The following is a 6361-nucleotide window of genomic DNA, read 5'->3' on the forward strand; positions in this document are numbered from 1 at the left end:
GGTGTCGTGGTCGGAAGCTAGACCCGGTGGATGGCGACTGTTGCGATGGGGGTGACCAGAAGAGATGGAAGTGCCAACGCGATGGTATCTCCGAACTCCTTTATAGCAAGGTTTGGAATCCCTTTCCCAATTATCACGTGACATCTTCTCCTCTTTTATGACAATGGTCTACAAAGTGGGAGAAGAGCGTGTAAAGACTGCCACAGGCAAGCATACGGGTTCGTGGTATCCGTACGAAAAAGCAGCGCAGCAGACAGGTGAACAGTGGGGGAGGAGGCTAAAGCTTGAAAGTCACACGCGAGTAAAAAGCGGCTCCCCCCCCCTTTCCCCCCCCCCCTTCCTAGAGCTGTAGAAGAAGCTTGGCTTGAGGGACAACAAGGGTTGGTTGTGATAAAAAAAAAAGAGTCGGGAGTCAGATGGCAATGATTCATTTTTGGTTCGGTGTAAATAAAGGTTTTCTGCTAATCTACATTTTGAAAGTGGTGGTGGTGGTTAGAAGAAGGAGGAGGCGCCTAACTCCTGTAGCCCAGTTGGGAGCAGGGCGCCTCACTTTTTTGTGGAAGAAATTTAGGTGTGTCTTGGCTCAACTGGCAGGAATAATTGTAAGAGCAATGCCTTAAGTGTTCACCTCAGCACAAACCACTACAGGTACTTTTTTTAACGTCCACCTTGCAAGCCAGGATGCTTCCGAATACTGCGGAATTTAGAAAGCCCATGAATATAACGATTTGTTCACAAGTTTAGGTCTTTCAGTATGCGCGTCATACAAAAAAAAAAACAAATCTTTCGTTCCTTTTTTTTTTTTTCACCAAGAAAGCTGTTGTCTCAAAACAAGGCCTTTCTGTAACACAGGGTTGGATGCTAACGTCAACACATTTGCAATGGATTGCAATGGAATAATTTTTGTCTGGAAATCAGGTCTTCGCACTGTGTTACACGTTCCTCTAAAGCAGGAAAGAAAGCCCGTTTCTTCCCGATTCAGGAGAGGGTTCCTTTTACAAGTTCCCTAAATGCAAAACGAATTTGTTACAGTTACATTGAAAAAATTGAAGCTATCTTCACGTTAGCGTTTCATTAGAATTATTGGTCAACATATAGTGGTGGATAATCATTAGGCGAAATAAAGTAAGCAGTTTAAAGCTCAATTCTCACTACGTATATTTTATTATTTAACATCGGTGGTGGAAGTTATATGTAGATAGGAGTCTAAAGAAACGTTCCTCGGTAATTTTTTTATACCCGTGCCACACGGGCAGAAAAAATGGCATTTACCCCTGAATGCCTTCATATTTATTGCCATTCGCGCGGTGCCACACGGGCGAACAAAATGGCATTCATCCGAATGCCATTCGAATGCCATTCGCCACCAACTGCCTTCGCCAGAACTCAGTTGACTGAGAAGCCTACTCTCGATGACACAGCTCGCGAAGTGCGATTTACCTGAAAGTATATAAAACAAATCATATCAAGCTAAAAATGAAATTTCCCGTCGTTTATTTGCACTAAAGTCTTAAAAAGATGCTTTGAACGTTATACGAAGAAAATAAAGAATTGATAATGAAACGCTTGTCAATTTTAGTGTCTATTTACACTGTGGATCTGACTAGTGTTGGCTTAGGTTGCTACGGTCGGCTGCAACGTTGTAAAACAATGCAAGAAACTAAAACTTAGGACAGCTTAATACGCTTATTTCTACATTTGATGATTATCTGATGTGTATGAAGCTTGTAAATGCTTCTTAATTTTTTTATTGCTATTCACTCAATGCTCACTTGGAAGGTGCTGTGATCGACATCATCAAGTCAAATGTCATTCGCTCTGGACGTGTAGCAGCGCCGGCGAAACGAATGTCATTCGGGAACTGAAGGCCTTCGCCATTAAATGTCATTTTCTATGCCCGTGTGGCACGGGTATTACACAACCGGCCATATTACAGATAGGTCTCACTGTAACCTTTGTGCTCGTCTATTAAAAGTGCAAAGCACATTGCACTTCCCAGATCAGTATTCAAATGCGCTGTCGGAATACTTGGCTTCAGATATTAAAAGGAGAGAATTAGAGCCTGTTTTGCAGAATTTTTTTTTTCCTGTGAAAGGAAAAAAAAAACGGTTATCCATAAGTTAAAAGTCAAGATTGCTGAAAATCATTGAATACTAAAAAACAGTGAGAGTGCGAATTCAACCGAAGCATATTATACGTAGCAAGAAGGTATTCTACCAAACAGTCAAGTAATTGCATGACGCTTGAAAGCTAATGCATGAAAAAAAATACATATACAATTATACCATGTAAGTGCATGAGTCTTTCTAACGCATATGATGCCACTTAGTAGGAGGGCATACAATCACGCCAGCCATGCACCCATCGGAATACCGCAACGATTGGGCGTGTTAGAGGCCCACTCAATGGAAAGCGCTCACACACATTTAATCACTCACAGCAGCAATGACATCAACAATGTCAGTAGCTGCGTAGGTCTGCGTTTGCCGTGCGGACGCGAAGTGAACTCTTCCCTGCTTCATGATAAGAATAAATATGGCGTAATGGGCACTTCCCGACTGTACACATAGTAGGTGTTTTAAAATAGTCTGAAATGGTCAATGTTAGGCTCACTACGTTCGTCTCCTTGTGGTATATGACGCATCCGCCGAGAACCAAAGTCCCGCTAACAGCTGATGAGGCCATGCACACGCATCCAGATTACACTATTACAATCTGCTCTTAAAGGCGAAGTGCATTGATTGATTTGTGGGGTTTAACGTCCCAAAACCACCATTTGATTATGAGAGACGCTGTAGTGGAGGACTTCGGAAATTTTGACCACCTGGGGTTCTTTAACGTGCACCCAAATCTGAGTACACGGGCCTACAACATTTCCGCCTCCATCAGAAATGCAGCCGCCGCAGCCGGGAATCGAACCCGCGACCTACGGGTCAGCAGCCGAGTACCTTAGCCACTAGACCACCGCGGCGGGGCATTAAAGGCGAAGTGCAAGCGTCATCAAAGTGACTGTTTTTTTTTGCAAATAAAAATTTATTTATTTTTCGTTCAGTAGCGACGTCTGCATCCTCTAGGGACCCACTCTCAAGGGCAGTCGGTGCCTCCCAGAATGTTCTTCTCTACCTAGAATATTGTTAATTGTAGATGCGATGCAACGACTGACACGGGCCCAGACTGAGGCCTGCAGAAACACGGAAGCCCGCGCTCGCTGCCTCAAGTCCAGACCGGCCGTGGAGAAAACAGCGTCTTTTTCATCTCCTTCAGCCTCAACTCCTTCTTCCACCCTTTAGTGACACGTCCCCCCACGTTTCACCACAATCGCGGCGTGCCTGCGAGTCTGAGGGGCTACCAGCTGCGCCTCTATTGTAGTGGTCTCTATAGAACAGGTGTTGGAAAAACGTCAAGAATCTCACATGCATTCTCGAGTGCTCGGAAGGCTGCGCAAAAAAAAAAAAGTAAAAGGGCAACTGGGCATAAGCCGGGCTAACGTGCATATCTTCTTGTTCTCATTGTAGAGCTCCAAATCTATCGAATTCACCACTTTGAAAGACGTGCCCGCGAACGACCACTGGAATGTGCATTAGCAAATCTTTCAGGCGCACATTTCACCACCACGCTCTTTGTCTACAGATTTGTGGTGGCATGCACCGAAAATACTTCGACTGGGCCACAAGCGGCGGGCAACCGAACCTTTTGCGGTTGCCCATAGCCTTCAAAACACGCTGGCGCGATTCTGGGTGCACAGGTGCGGAAAAAAAAAAACAAGAAACTGCGGAAAAAACACGCATCGCTTCAACCGACAATGGCTCTTGGTGCTAGGGGTGCTCTAGCAATTAAAAAAAAGGCCATAATATTTATTTTATGCAACGTTTTTGTAAGTGCCTAATAATCTATAATAAACAGTCATAAAGTAATTACTGTCACAAGAAAATATTTATATCTGTCATTAAATTGATTTTTAATGAACATACACACTTTTTGCATAATCTTCTGGTTTTTAGTTGGTCCAGCTACGGATTTAGTCTTAGGGCCATCTGGCAGCACTGTCTCACACAGAGGCCTACACTACGCCGACGAGGTCACGTGAATTCGTTGAAACAAACGCACACAGAAACAAAACCTACCTTCGAGTTGGCCAACCGGTAATGTCACCTAGGTAAAAACAAAGCGTGCCTTCTTCTGACGGCAGCCGTATACAACGAAGTTCGATGATTCCCGAATGTCAAGCGAAATTTCTCCAAGTTGTGTTACACTCCAACACTCCAGAACGGCCCTTGATCGCTGTCATTCTGGACCATATATACTGATAGTAAAATTGATCAGTTTGTTTCTCCCACGCGTGGTAGTTCTAGGCATCGTCCGCTTTCTTGCGCTTCCGCATGCAGGGCACTAAAATGAAAACCAGGATCCAGCATATTCAAGGGAGAGGTGAACGGTACAGATCGCTGCACCTTACGCAGTCGACTGTTCGCCCTCTTCTGCTTGATGTTCTGCACGTGTGTGCCTGTTAAATGCCGAGCCAAGTTTACAACAGGAACACTGTTTCATGTCAATGAAAGAGTGACATTTTAAAGTGAGCCCGGAACGACGCCGTTCCGTAAACACGGGTCTTCGGCAAATCTATTTGTTTTGGTTTTAGTGAATTATAGTATGAAAAAAAACAAATGTTTCCACGAAAAAGAAGTTTTTTTAATTATGATCTGTTTGGGAAAATGGTATAAATATAGAAAGGTTACTAAATGATTGATTAGAAAAAAGTCGCGTGATGGCATCGGAATGAACACATCGACCACGGTAAGGCATGAGGTTCAATTGATGTCATCCAGTGCAGCACTATCATGCACTACTGGGAACAGGATAGAGATATAGCTGTTCAGTACTACTATGAGATTCACAAGAGGTCATCGTTGCTCTTCTGTATTACAACTTGGTCCTTCGCAGAGCTGTCACTATAAAGCCAGAAATCACAGCGACATCAGTAACAATACGTTAGTAACTTCGCGGTCTGGGAGCCCGATCGAGATCGTCTCTATACTGATCTGTCTTGATCATGCTTCTAGTGACGGCGTAGCAGAACGATATCTAGATCAAACCTCATTCGGATCGATGCTAACCGTGATCGAAAATGCCCGTATGACAGCGCAGCGGTATTACATATATTTCATAAAATGGCCACAGGTAGCTAATTTTTCGCTATGTATTTGAAACAAGTCTGACATCGTATCACGTGAACTTTTTACACAAAAAGTGACTCTTCTGAAATGCTTAGTTTTCTTGTGAATTCAATGAACGCACACAAGAAAGTGTTGCCACGCATGTTCTACTGGATTGACCTGACAGAACCAATAATTGGTGACATTTCCTAATCACCACCGCGCTGATAACTGAAAGCAGTGACTCTCAATGGCTCGAAGTACCTGCGTAGTGATTTTGTTTTTCTGGTCAAGCGAACGCAAAAGACGAAGAGAAGAGGCAAAGCTTAGCCTCGAGTTCAATTAAATTTCTTTTACATTAGTATCCTTTCGTGATCATGGCATATTTTAGGGCAGTACAATTATTTTCTCGCTTGATCAAAAAACCAGCAGCTGCCCGGCGTCACTGGGAGCCGAGTGCACGGTTCTTGCACAGAAGACGAACAACCGTCCATCGTGGCGGTTCTGTAAATTTGTATGCGTCTGTAGCAATTATTCGTGTCCCAGTCTTTATTTGTGTGTAAACAACCAGTTTCCCTGGACACAGTCCGCATATACCAAATTCGGTGTTACGTGACATCAATGGATGGCGAAATATATGACTTGTGCAAACATCATAATCTTGACACGCCTGTCATGTAAAAACATGACAACATACCACGCTCGTAGCGTGCTCACGGCCATTTCGCTAGCTTCACATATACTAAATTTGGTATCACGGGACGTGAATAGATGACGAAGGTAAGCGATACATCATTTACCTCCACCTCGTAACGTTGTGCTGATTTGAAAGTGACATATAAACATTTCTCATTCGTGCTTCGCATATCATTGATTGTCACTATATGTGGGATCTGCCGATTTTTCGAAAACATGGTGTCAGATAAAAACTCTCAAGCATTTCCCCGAGGGTGAACATGGTTAAGTGCGAATACACGGGGTGATGCTATGAGGGGTATTTAATAATTCGCACTATTATGTTTATTAATCACACTATGGTGCCTTTATGGTGTAATGGTTCCTGGAAATCGCAATTTGATCACACGGGGGAGTTTACGTTAACTCACTGGCGAATGCCAACGGATTTTAACTTTACTCCCCCTCACGACCCGCTCTCGACGGGAGACTGAGAGAGAAGGCGGGCGCGCGAGAGAGAGGGGTGCGCGCGC

The sequence above is a fragment of the Rhipicephalus microplus genome, chromosome 3 (genome assembly GCF_043290135.1).
Source record: "Rhipicephalus microplus isolate Deutch F79 chromosome 3, USDA_Rmic, whole genome shotgun sequence".
Classification (NCBI taxonomy): domain Eukaryota; kingdom Metazoa; phylum Arthropoda; class Arachnida; order Ixodida; family Ixodidae; genus Rhipicephalus; species Rhipicephalus microplus.